Here is a 14,604-nt window from a genome sequence, read left to right as displayed (position 1 = left end):
AGTTCTTTTCTTCCTGGTTATCAGGTTAAGCCCCCAGAATGGAGTTGAAAGAATACAACCCTGAAAGTTTGTTGGGCCAGGGCCAAAGTCTCACCTTCTCATGATGCCAGGATTTTCTAACAAGGAAGCCAAGTTATGTCTTGTCTCCATAGAAAGAGAAGTCAGAAAAAACCTGACCTAAGAGGGGAAGCGAAGAAACAAGATGAGCCTGACGTTGGTTTCTTCTCTTTTTTTTCCACTCTCCCCCCTCCCTTCCCACCTTTCTTTTCTTCTTTTCCTCTTTTGATTTTTCTTTGTTTGTACCTAGGTATTTATTTATCTAATCTTTTGGCGGTGATGAATTTTGAACTCAGGGCGCCACATGTGCTAGACAGACACTCTACTACTCGGTTATGGATCCCATCCCTCTTTCGAGTTTTGAGATGAAGTTTCATGATGTTGCCTATGCTGCCCTTGAACTCAGCTTCCCAAGAACTAGGATGACAGGCATATGCCACTTACTCCATGGTGCTTCTACTGTGAACCTAAATAGTATTCCACAGAAAACCATTTAAATATGAGGAAATTTGAAAAGATGTTTTACCAATCTAACTTTAGAAAAGAAAATATAATGTTATATAAAAACAATTATGACATGTTATATCCCTAGTCATGATAGTTCATAAATACAGAACAGTAACAAAATAGATATCCAAAATATTATCGCTGGGAAAAAGGCAAGCAGACACAATTTAAAGAGACTTTATTTTGGAGATGCAGGGAGTTCTGTTAACCATTTTTTAAAAGTTTAAGAATCACACTCTACCATATAGTGCCACTGTACAAATAACTCTAGACATGTTTTATTTGCTTTTAAGGAAGTGAAGCAGACTTCCTTCAGTCACACAGCAGAGGACTTGGGAAGGTAGAATGCAGTTGTTTGGGTTGGAATTTAACTAAGATGCAAGGATATTATTAGCACACTGTCTTCTTGAAATACATGGGAATTGTTAACATGTGCACATGTGTGCCTGTCTTATGAACTTTTCAGAAAGGGATTGTTGACTAGGAATATCGCGTGAAAGCCTTGTATGTAAACTCCGCAGGCTGAGTTAACATACTCATCCTCCTGATAATCCACACGTCACCTTTTCTGCTCACGTTCCCAACTTCTCAGCTTTCCTTTAATTCTCTACCATGCCTCCCATTGGCATAAGTTACAAAATATACAGAAGACAATGGCCAGCGATTTAACCCATATCCTAGTCTTCTTCCATTTAGATTCCTATAACATCGAAGTCCCTGCAAACCCATCTTCACCCTTTCTGCCCAGTGGTGAGGATCAAGCAAAGTAGTCTCCTGTGTGCTGGTGATCAGTTCTGTTTCTGAGCTATCCTCCCCCCCCCCAACCGCAACAACATGTCTGAAGGCTCAATGATCACGCTCCTCTGCCACTACAGCAATTTTCTGGTTTGTCTGCCTTCTATTCTTGTTGAACTGCTTGTTTCTATTTGTGTTTTGGAGCAAGGCACCAATACTCAAAGTGAAGGTCAGAGGGCTTTGCTGGTCCTGGCTAAAAGTCCTTACCGATCTTATCTTTCCCTATTTCGTGTTTTCTGCTTATTCTCCTGCACACTCTTTTAACTTCTTTCACTCTTTCTTTTATACTTTAAATGTCTTCCTGTCTTTGATTATTATTTTTAAAGATTTACTTTACTCATTTATTTATTGTGATGTGGTGTGTGTGTGTGTGTGTGTGTGTGTGTGTGTGTGTGTGTGTACGGCTGTCCCTGGATGACAGGGAAGAGCTGTGGAGTCCCAGGAGCTGGAGCTTCAGGTGGTTGTGAGCCACCTAATGTGAGTGCCCAACCCCAAACTAGGGTCCAAAGGGAGAGCAGGGAGTAGGGACGGCTGACACCTGTCCAGCCTCTAGCTGGCCGTCCGAAGATAGAACCACAGAATAATTGCACTTAAAAGAACAGCCAGCTTAACCCTGACCCTAAATCTAAAATGCTTACATTTTTAACAGAAAGTTTTTCATAATGGGAAATTCACCATTTCCTAGGACTCTTTATTTCATTGCTGGAAAATCTTACTTACATTGTCCTCTTGTTTGACAGAGACCATCCCCTAACAAAGTTCTCCCTTCTGCGATAACTCAGAATAAAGTGACCCATTAACTACAGGGCAGTTCTTAAAGTACTGGGTCTCTGTGTTCTCACCTGCTTTTGGCTTTCTCATCTCTTGGTGAATGAGTTTCAAGGTATTCATATTTTTTTCCCTACAGCATGATGCTCATTATCTCATACTTGGTTCCTAACTCAGTCTCAGTGAGTTTGTGTTTAATTGCACAATTCCCATGGCTTCTTGTTTTGTTTTTTTGGTCTATTATAATAGCAAACAATGATTCAGTCTTTAGTGAGAAAACATTTCCTAGTTTGTAGATATCCATCTTTTCCTGAGTCTTCATATGGAGAAAAGAGAGCTTGGTCCCTTTTATACGAGTTCTATCGTTTTTAGTTAATTATCTTACAAAGTCTTTAGCATCAACTACCTGTCTGAGATCAGACTTGCAGCATACCAGTTTGAAGTACACATGAGCTTCCTATGTAACATGTTCTTTCATGGTCTTCCAGTCATTCAGTGTTAATATTTATCTGGTTATTTATATTTTAAAGTGTCCAAATTTGTATACATTGCTTATAAACAATCTTAGAGCAGAGATTCCATTGTCCCTTATATATCTCTTTTGTGTGTATATGCTCGGGTATGTGCCTGTGTTCTGGCTACTTTTGTGTCAACTTGACACAAGCTAGAGTCATCTGAGAAAGGAGCCTCAATTAAAAAAAAATACTTTCATGAGATAGGGCTGCAATCAAGTGTGCATGGCATTTTTTTAAAATTAGTTATATATATGGGAGGTCCCAACCCTCTGTGGGTGGTGTTATCGCTGGACTGATGGTCCTGGTTCTATAAAAAAAAGCAGTCTGAGTAAGCCAGGGAAGAAAATCAGTAAGCAGCCCTTCTCCATGCCCTCTGCATCATCTCCTGCCTCCAGGATCCTGCCCTGTTTGAGTTCCTGTCTTGGCTTCCCTCAGTGATAAACAGCAATGTGGAAGTACAAGTCAAATAAACCATTTCCTGCCCAACTTGCTTTTTGGTCATGGTGTTTTGTTGCAGTATTAGAAACCCTAACTAAGACAGAGGAAACATGACACTCATTTCAAGGCCATGGACAAGGGACCCACTTCCTTTAAATAGGTCACATCTCCTAATTATTAACTCAGTTATGAATTTATGGATGGACTCAACTGGTGAAATCAAAGTCCTTGTGATGCCGTCCCTGAATGCTACGGAAGGACCACATAACACAATTGCTCGGGGAGCACTTTATATCCAGGTTATAATGGTGTACTCGCTGCTTTTACATTCAAAGATCATGGATGCTAGTATTGCTGTAATTCCAGGATCACATACATGTTACCCGGACACACATTAAGGACAAGACATTTGTCATGACTTGAAGGGCCCCATAGACTCACAACAATGGATTCTTCCTAAATCTCTTGTTTACCCATTGGGCTACACTGCCTCCGATGGCGTCTGAGGGACATTTCCAGGTTTTCTCCTCTGGGTCACTTCCTTTCTAAACATTAGCACACCCTTGAAAGGTTGTTTGTTGTTGTTGTTGTTTGCCAAAGTCGAATGAGTTAGTCAGAAGATATATATTCTTTTTTTTTTAAAGAATATTTATTTATTTATTATGTATACAATATTCTGTCTGTGTGTACGTCTGCAGGCCAGAAGAGGGAACCAGACCTCATTACAGATGGTTGTGAGCCACCATGTGGTTGCCGGGAATTGAACTCAGGACCTTCGGAAGAGCAGGCAATGCTCTTAACCGCTGAGCCATCTCTCCAGCCCCAAGATATATATTCTTGATATAAACCATTCCGATTTTATCAAGCCAACACTCTTGCATTCAGAGTTCAGAATAAAGCAGATTGAGATAAAGAAAGGCAGCGGATGACTGGCTTTTTCTGTATTCTTGTCAATCACATGGCCCAATATCATAGTGTCTATTAAAATTTTCCTGACAAGCACTTTACTGTTTCTCACTGAATAGCAATAAGCTACGATTAGGGGATAAGGCAATTCTTACCTATACAGCTGAGCACATCAGTGAATTCTAGGCTGTCTTGAGCATGGGAACAAAATCACTTCAGTCTCTCTCTGCTTGTTCTGAAATACCTGGAAGGGAGTAATTAATTCTTTGGAATTTTCCAGAACATTTGAAAACATTCTCATGGAGAATTGCTGTGTTTATTAAATTTGATCGGGACTGCCCTGGTGACATGATGAGTCACCTGTTATTTAATTTCCTGCTCTTTCTCAATCTCTAATCAAAAGGTAGCCTAAGGAACAGGCAGTCCTTGAGGTAGATCGGAATCAATTATCATCAGCACAATCGAAACGAAGAAAGCCTATAGTAATTTAGAAAATCATAAACAACCCCCATTACCATCACTTGGGAATGAGAACCTTCATCAAAAGTTTCATTGTTGAGCTGTGGCTTTTTTAAAGCACAAATCCATTTCGTAAAGCTTACAAGGCACTGATGTGTTGGGTAACGTGAAAGAGTAGGGACTACAGAATTTCATAATGTGCGTTTTCTAGTCAGTAAACCAAGTCCTTGTTACATATTCACCTTCCTGGGTCATGCATTTCAATAGGAATAAAAAGTTCCTTTGTGAGCCTTCATGGTATACCCAGGAGGCAGCTTTTAGAACTGTGGCTTGTGTCTGAAGCCAACGTCATGGAAAACGCACTTCCTACACTTGGATTCTTGTCCCACAAATGATCACAGTCAGTTGTATTTATTAAACCATTTAATCAATTGACATTTATAAATTATGAGTCTATAGGCATGGAGCTTTTCATTGACATATGTAGGTACTCACCTATGGTTTTTGTATTAATAATTGTTCAAGTTATGTATTACCATGTAACAAATCACCATAGAAACCAGTATTTTGAAATAAAGAGCAGTTATGCTTGTTCCTAAAGCTTCATTGAGGATGGGTGAAGACTGACTGTCCCTCTTGAGCTGACATCAGCTGGAAGGCTGGGAGCTATGACGTCTGGAACCTATGACGTCTGGAACCTTGTCAGGGGTACATCTGGTCACAGGTGTTAGTTGTCATCTGGACCCTCAACTGAAGCACCACCAGAACGCTACACGAAATCTTTCCAGGAAGTTGTTCCGTTTCCTTCTAATATGGTGACTTGCTTTCTAGAGTGAGTTTTCCCAAGATGTCCAGGTGGAAAGATCTCATCTTTTGTTGCTTACCCTTAGCAGGTGCATGATGCTGCTGTCGCTGCCATCACAGGTTGACCCAGCTTTAGCAGAAGGAGGTATCTCTCAAGAGAAGAGTGCTCCCATTCTTCTCTGTGCAGGAGGACCAGCCTCACATGGTAGGAACATTCTGGACGGGATATACTGAATGGTCACCTTAGGAGAAGATAATCAACCACAATGGTGGCAGGGAATCAGAAGGCTAATTACTGCCGGGTGTTCTGTGACAGAAGGACCAGGGCCCTTTCTGTTTATTTATTTTTCAACATGGACATACACCTTTTAGTTACATCAGTTTAGTGATGTAGCTCCTAACTAGGGTCAGAAATTGTTCTTCCCTGGTTAACTGTAGAATCAAAACTTGTGAAATAAGAAGAGGTCTTTTTTAAAAGGAATTGAAAGAGGTTGTGTAATCACATTGAAAACTATCTTGAGAGAGAGAGAGAATTTAGCAAAGTCTTCTAAATGAGCCCTATTGCATACATCAGTATCACAAAACATCAGTGTCGAGTAACCTCTTTGCACTGTGACCGTTTGGGGAGAGTTTGCAAACCTATGGTCAGTACACAGGCTACACGGCTGAGTGAATGAGTGAATGAATGCCCTATGTCTTGTTTTCAAGATGGGCAACACCTCGACTCTACATACATTTTCCAGTGTTCTTCTTAAGAAAATCTAGACAGAGCCATCTCCAGAAACTGAGGTGGTTTTGATTGACACCATCCTTTATCTTACTTCTTCAGAGTTTCTCTAGATTTCAGCTCCAAACAATGCACTGACATTATACGTCATCCACTTTTCAAAGGCACAGAGCAAGACAGGGCAAGGAGGGGAAATTCCTCCAACAGCTCACTGTCCTAAATGACTTCTAAAGAGAGCGGAGGCTCTTTTAACCTTTTAAACCCTATCTTTTCTCGCTTTAAATTGATTTACAAATCTGCTTTGCTTTGCATTTTTCCCCTTGGGATTTAAAAATGCTTTTCCTTTTGATTTTTCTCGTTAATATTCTGTTCGTGCCTTGAAACATTTTGCCCTGTGGCTATAACTCTTTCTCATTGCTAAAGGACCACGTGGACCCCTAAGTGATGCGTACACAGAAAGTGTTCACAACGACACCCACAAATGGGAAGATTAGACACCCTAGAAGTGGTGTATACATGAATAAGGGGTGTGCAACAAGTGTGGATAGAGCAAGATAAACACCAAGTTTATGGGTTTTTATATTGGCTTTTACTGAGGTATTTTTTTTTTAAAGAATTTTATACTCATAAAGAACAGTTCTCTCTAACCCGAGTAGTAGCTGCTAAGATGTCCAGATGGAGCAGGCCACTGTGGTCAATGTCTGTAGTCTCAACTACTTGGGAGGATGTGTTAAGAGACCACTTGTGCCTAGAAGTTTGAGACCAGCCAAGACCACACAGCAAGAGTTGAAAGAGAGAGAGAGAGAGAGAGAGAGAGAGAGAGAGAGAGAGAGAGAGATTGATTTCTAGATGGGTTAGATACATCCTGGAGTTTTGAAAGGTGGTTTTGCATGCCTAACCTCCTTTGTACAAACCTGAAGTTCCTTACCAAAGTCCCCACTTGCCATAGAGCAGAAGCGATGCTGAGAGCTAGACAGGAGAAGGTGTGGTCCCTGACTGAAGACTCTCATCAGTGAAGAATGGCAGGTGCACAAAATGTTACATCTGCCCCCGAGAGCTGAGAAAGCCATGGAGAGCCATCAGTAGGCCTACAAAGGTAGTATACAGTTGAAGGGCCTCCCACGTGACTCGAGCACCAAGCACCAGCCCAGAACCAGCAGGGGCGTCCTACTGCTGTGGGAATTAGGATGGGGGTGTTGGGAACAAGGAGCAAGTACACGGCTGGGCTACTCACATGACTGGAGCTGCTCTACGTGTTTCCATGAATCCTCATTGCCAATTAAGGCATCTCAGTTTCTACACTTTCCCCTGGGGGGTGATAATGAAGGCAGCTGATGGAGAAACAACTGACTCAGGGTTATGGCTGGCAAATGACAGAATGCCGTGTATGACTTGGATGGCCTATAAGCTCTTTAGTTATGGCTGCTGTACGGGACAGGGCCCCTCTGCCTCCAAGTTAGAGAAGCTGCTCACTTCACTCATGCAGGCAGCAGAGACGATGCCTTTCAACAGACTGAGTGTTCCTTCAGCTTGTGGAAAAGGACTTTTTTTTTCATTTAAGAAAAAGGTAACAATACTATTGCTAAGTAACAAAATGCACTCCAGATACCCAGTTAAGTGTAGAGTTTTAAAAGCAGTTCTTGTGATGAATAGTGCTGTGTGGCCCCCAGCATGACTGCTTGCAGAATGTTTTGGCCAGCCCCGAAGCAGGCTCTGCTTATTAACTGTCATTCTCTATTCCCACCCATACCCAGGAGCTCTACCCTTGCACAATTTCTTCAGCCCTGGGCAGTGAGCGTGTACCTTCTGTCTCTACAGCTTTGGTCATGTTGGATAGTCCTTATCAATGGAATCATGCGATATGTAGTCTTTGTTAACTGACTTCCTTCTTTTAATGTATAGTTTTTGAGGTTTATACGTATTACAACTTACCATCATAACGTGAGCCCTTTTCACTGCCAAATGCTATATTCTATTGTATGAATATCCAACATTTTATTTATTTAGTCATTGGCTAATGGAGGTTCCCAATCTACTTTTTGACTATTGTGGGTAATGATTTCATGAATATCAATGTACAACTTTTACATGGACTTACATTTTCATTTTGGGAGGCTATACACATACAACTCTTTAAGCATCCTATTCAACTTTCATCCTCCCCCAAATCCACTCAGTAATATTGAAAACTTTCACATGTCTCAAATTTATATGAGAACATCCCTTCAGAATGTATTTGTTAGTGCCAACCTGGAATTCAAGAGTGTCCCTGTGAGACACTAACAATGGAACAGCCTCTATTCCTGGGTTAGTCACTTTCTTATTCTTTGCAAATGGTTCCTTTTTTCAGGCTTATTTATATTAATGTTTACAAGTTGTAAATTTTAATACCTCACAAAGCATACTTATTTCCATGTTAGACACACATCCAAGTGCATTTTATTCGCATTCCCATGCTCCTGAGGCTGACAATAGAGTTTGCTTTGAATCAGGGGGCAGAGTTAGCTAACTAACGGACCAAAATTAACCATAGAGGTTTTGGAGGACCGAGGACAGACTGATCCTTCCTACACAGGAAGTAGCAGGGTGGGGATCAGAGAGGGTCTCAGCCTCTCTAGTTTGAAGAACAAGAGAGAGCTGGGGTCAGGGGGTGGGGGTGGGGAATCACTGGTCGCTTTTCCACCCTTTCTCTGATCATTCAGGTTCTTGGCCCGATATCCAACTCCCGAGTTTTTAATTGATAAAGAGTAATTGAATAAATGCTTCATTCGAGTCACTCGGCACATTTTAGCTGATTTAGCCCAGTTTTGCAGCTCTCACGGCAATGGCTGCTGGAGGGACAAGTAGCTAAAGACCAGCCTTGCCTCTGAGGAACTCCTGTCCAGTTAGGAGGTTGACGGGGGCACAAGCAGGGCTGGAATACTTCTCATGCACGCTCTAGCAGAGGATAGTAAAGGGCACAGAAGAGATGTTCTTATTCTCACGGAATGAATCTCAGTACAGCAGACACTGATGGTACTATCTTGAGCAATAAAGAGGACATGGTGAGGACAGACTGAAGAAACACATCCTAATGCCCTGGGACAGAACACACAACCGGACTTGAAACCTTCTAAGTAGGATCTGTGACCTGGAGTGCCACTGGCCAGGTAATAGAGGTGAGGTGAGGAACCAGGCTATGATGGAAACATCGTGGAAATCCTGTCTCTCTAGGGGTTTGAACTGAAAATGTTTGCAGTGAAAGGTTTTAATCTGGAGGATTAACGCTTACTCGAGCATTTAGGACAACATGAACTTTTGAAAAGTGAGTCTTGTAAAGAACTTGTGAAGCAGCTTTACTATTCTTTTTCGTGATAACATGATTGACAGCTGGATAGCACAGGGTTGGGGCTTGAAAGCAGTCCGTAGAAGGTGGCGCACAGGTGTTACCGCTCTTCGGGTATTCCCCTGCAAAGTCGTGTCTCTAGATGGAACTCGGAGTTCTGTTCTGTTCTTGCAGGGATCACTCTGCTTGATATGTTCATGACTCACCAGCCCCTTTCCACCCTCTTAATACATTCCACATTCAGTCCATAAAGCCACACAGAAGTGAAGAGCACCACGGAGCCTTCTTTGAAGGTCTCTTTCAGCTTCCTTGGACACCCCCGTGTTTGTGTAGGTACGCTGTCAGCACATCTGTCAAGCCCCAGTCCTCGGGATCATCCGTGGGAAGTAGATCTTGGCTGTGCTCTAAGGACCTAGTCCTCCATACAGTGCCCATTTCTACTTAGCTACGTTTCTGCCCTTCAAAAAATGAAAGGCAAAAGAAAGAAACGCTGTTAGAAAAAGAACAAGGAGTAACATAAGGAAAGCAAGGAAAGGCCCCATGGAAGACGAGAATATCATTAGCTTTGACAAAAGGGTAAGGTAATGATTCGGAAGCTCAATAAGAGAAAAGTTATTTGTTTATATATATATTTTTTACAGATAGTTAGCAACAACAGTACGGATGAATAGATTTTAGTTATTATGTAATTAATAGTCCTAAAATAATCTGCAAAGAACTACAAAAGTCTCAAAGAACTTAGGACAGTGTGTGTGTGTGTTTGGTGTAGGTATGTGCGCCTGCCTGTCCATACTGGGAGGTCAGAGGCTGACTTTGGTGTCTTTCTCCTTCACTCTCCACCTTGCTTTTGAGACAGGACATCTCATGAAACCCAGAGCTCACCAACTTAACTGTTTGCTGGCCAGACCGCTCTAAGGGTCCTCCTGTGTCCACCTCCCTGGTGTTGGGATTACAGACACCTGCTGCACCAGACTTTTAATGTAGGTGCTGGGGATCTGAACTCGGGTCCTCATGCTTGCACTGCAAATACTTTACAGACTAAGTTATCTCCTTAGGCTTAAGACTTAGGACATTTTTATACTTTGTAGAGTGTGTTAAACATTCCCCCACATTTAATTATAAAACTCTAGAACCTTTGGGAACTGTCATGTCTAATGTCATAATTATTAACTATCATCCCACCCACTTCCTTTCTTATGATAAAGATCACTTCCTTCATTTCACTTTAATAATTATAGAGTACAGAAATCACTATAATTTATTTTTAAAAAAGCATATTGGTATTTAAGCACCTGCCAAGAATTTCAGCCATAGAAAAGTCATTTTAATTCAAATTCCATGAATCAATACTGTTTACTTCAGAGTAGAAAACAGAAACAGAAAGTAGTGAGAATTGATTGTTAAGTGATAAACTTAAAGTTTGTGTATCTCAAATGGTATGCTGGGAGTCATAAACAAAACATTTAAAATAAATCCACAGTCAAAATGGATAAAACAGATGGGCATGGTGACACAGGCCTTTAATCCAGCACTTGAGAGGCAGAGGCAGGTGAATCTCTGTGAGTTTGAGGCCAGTCTGGTCTACAAAGTGAGCTCCAGGACAGCCAGGACTGTTACACAAAGGAACCCTGTCTTGAAAAACCAAAAATAAAATAAAATAAATAAAAAGGATCTGCAAAATTCTGTTTTCTGTTACTATAGAATAGTTGATCTTCCTCTACAAGGCTCTACAGAGATCCAGTGGTGAATCCTTGCTCATAATATGTCTCTGAGATGTGTACATTGTTGCTTTGTTTATATATCTAGTTAGTAATGTAATTCATTTAGCTCAATTCTTTGTTCTGAATATTTTGGTCATTTTAGGAACTTTACATCTAAATTACATTTTTGGAGGAGAGAGAGAGGGAAGAGAGAGAGAGAGAGAGAGAGAGAGAGAGAGAGAGAGAGAGAGCAGTCCAGAGATCAATGTCAGTTGGATGCATTTTTCAGTTACTATCCCTATTATTTTTGGAAGCACAGTCTCTCACTGAACCTGGACCTCGTCCATTGGGCTGGCTGGCTGGAGATCACTAGGGAGCGCTTATCCTTGCCTTCTCAGTGTTGAGATTACAGATGCACTTTGCCATTCTTGCCTGGATTTCTATGTATGTTCTGGGGATCCAAATACTGGTCTGGCAAGCACTTTACTCACAGGGTCATCCTCCAAGCTCCCCTAAATCACATTTGAATTATGAAATGTAAGTCCCCGAATCTGATTGTTAACTTGGGAATATAACTTAATGGTAGATAGAGTAGTTACCTAAAACGCGTAAGGCCCTGCATTCAGTCCCCGATCCTGAAACAAACAGTGCAGAATCTGGTGGATAATTTCCACCAAAAACTTGGTTTGGAATAACAATAAATATGGATCAATTTGTGGGGAAATATTCTGTCATTTAACAAAATAATTATTATTATCTATTGTCATTATCATTATTAACTTTATGTGTATGTGTGTGTGTCTGAGTGAGAATGTTTTCAGGAGCCAGATGAAAGGATGGGATCCCATGAACTGGAGTTCCAGGAGGGTGGGAGCCACATAACTTCGCTGCTGGGAAACCTAGTTGGTCCTCTCAAAAGCAGCAAGTGCTCTTGACCAGAACCACCTTTCCAGTCTCCATCTCTTCATTTAATGGACTTTGTTTTCCTCAGCAATGCTTCCTTGCTTTAGCTTAAACCTTTTACATCTTTTCTTACATGTATCTAGGTATCTTAGACTGTTATTCTATGCTAATGTGGCATATCTGGAAATGATAAATGCCTAACTTGGCTAAAAGAACTTAGGAAAAGTAGAACAAAGCTGGAATACGTTAATTGCATGTGGTGGTGCACACCTTAACCCCAGAACCCAGGAGGCAGAGGCAGGTGGATCTCTGTGAGTTCGAGGCCAGCCTGGTCAACAGAGCAAATTCTAGGCCAGCCAGTGCTACACAGTGAGAAGCTGTCTAAAACCAAGGGAAAGAAAAAAAGATTATTTTGCTTCAAAATTTATTAAGCTATAGTATTTTTGTTAAGCTGGGGTAACACTGGACATCAATGGAATACAACCCAGAGTCGGGAATGACACCCCCACACAGAACCACGTCCGTGATGACCATGCAGAAGGGAGTCAGTGGAGAATTCATTCAACAAATGGTGTGGGAACAACAAACAGCCATTTTTCAAGAAATGGGCTGTGATCTAAGCCTGCACCATAACCAACATTCAATTGAAAAATGTATCCTAAACCTAAATGTAAAGCCTCAAACTGTCAACCATAAAAGTAGGAGAAAAATTTATGTGAGCTTTGCTTTGGTGAAGATCTCTTAGATGGAAATCAAGAGCACAATCCATGAAAGCCTAAATAAATAAATAAATAAATAGGGCTTCATCAAAACAAAACAATATTTTCAAATGATAGTATTAAAAGAATGAAAAGGGCTGGAGATGCAGCTCACTGGTCCAACACCTGCCGAGCATCACAAGGCCCCGAGTTCCATCTCCCACCCTAACAGAAGGAAAGAAAAGAATTGCACACTGGGAGAAATATTGCCAAATTAAGTATCTGATAAAGGAACTGTATTCAGAATATAAAAATATTCTCCAGACTCAGAAATAAGAAAACACCTCATTATCAACCAACCAGTGAGCCCAAACAACGCTTCATGAAAGAACTCGTCAGAACGTCAAACACCTTCGGCTGCTGAGAAGTTCTGGACGGCTGTGAAAAAGTCCACCTCCATTGCTCAAGAGTGTTGACAATGGACTAACCGTGCTTGGAAACTGTTGGGTGCTTCCTGTTCTCTTCCCTTTTGTGGGGCTGGGAATCGTAACCATAGTTTTGTGTGCACCCGGCGAGTGTTCTGCCTTTGAGTTCTACCCTTAGCGCTGGCGTTTTTTCAAAAGGTGTCTCTCACATCATTTAGGAAAAGTAGTCGTTATTTTCATACACGTATTTGTAATGAATATTTACTGCAGTCTTATTTGCGGTAGTTAACACTGGAAACAAACAAAGTAGGTAACAATAGATTAACGGAAGAATACAGCTGGTCCTTCTATGCCATTGTTACGGGGCGTCCTCCGATGAGACAGCAATGCCCGTGGGTTGGCAAAGGGCATGGAGCTAAACCACTCTGGAGACGGTTTCCGAGAAGAGTGTCTGATTTGTTGCACGTGAGTAACCACTTACACAGTGGAAGCCTATGTCCTATGATTGGTTAGTACATTAGCTCAGACTGGGTAGTGAGAACTCCTCTCATTAGAGTCTCTGTGCGGAAGAAACACATTAGAGGCAATAGGACGAGTCTAGGCTCTCTATGGGCCAGCAACCAACTGCGCAGTCTACTTCAAAATGCAGTGTTCTGACTTCAGGAGCAAGGTGTGCCATACTTCTTCTTTAGAAGCACCTTATGTCAAGTAGGGTGGCCACCGGGTGATGCCCGCATTTTCTCTTACATTTCTACACAATGGAACTCTTTCTGAAAGAAAGAGGAATAGACTGTTGATCCAAGCACCTATGTGACTGAATCTCACAATAGTTACGCTGAATAAAAGAAGACATAAAAAAGAACACATACTGCCAGCTTTTGACTACACCAAATTTTTAAAAATACAAACAGGCATTTAGTAACAGAAACCCCATCAGCTGTTGCCAAAGGCTATGTCGGGGAGTCATGAAGGGCAGAAGTATCCCTGGATATTTTTATATTCTGCATATAAACGTTTGAGAGTCTGCATATATTCATTGCCTTGACTGGGTTGGTGGCATTGCTGGAATTTACAAATATGTAAATATTTCAAATTACAGACTTTATGTACGGTTTATTGTTTTCAGTATCACTGTTAACAGGGGGCCTTGCAGCTTCGTTCTGTTGCTGTGTTAAAAGACTGCAACCAAAAGCAGCTTGGGGGAAGGAAAGGGTTTATTTGGCTCACACCTTCAAATTCCAGTCCATCACTGAAAGAATCCAGGGGAGGCACTCAGGCAGAAACCGAAGCAGAAACTGGAGAACACCTCTTACCGACTGCCTCCTTGGCTCATGCTTGGTCAGGCTTCTGACACAGCACAGGCCCACCCACCTAGAGAGGGTGCCCTCCAGAGGAGACTGGAACCTCCCACATCAACCAGCCAGCAAGACAACACCTCCCAGGACAATCTGATAAGGCAATCTCCAGGTAACTCTAACTTTAACTAATTTAACTAATCGTGCTACAAATGGCACCCAAATGTTTGGGAAGAATTTTCACTTAAAGTCTGAGAAACTTTTTTTTTTTTTAAGGACTCT

Source organism: Myodes glareolus, chromosome 1 (genome assembly GCF_982192425.1).
Source record: "Myodes glareolus chromosome 1, mMyoGla1.1, whole genome shotgun sequence".
Taxonomy (NCBI): domain Eukaryota; kingdom Metazoa; phylum Chordata; class Mammalia; order Rodentia; family Cricetidae; genus Myodes; species Myodes glareolus.
The sequence above is the reverse complement of the archived record's forward strand: the minus strand, read 5'-3'. Positions refer to the sequence as shown.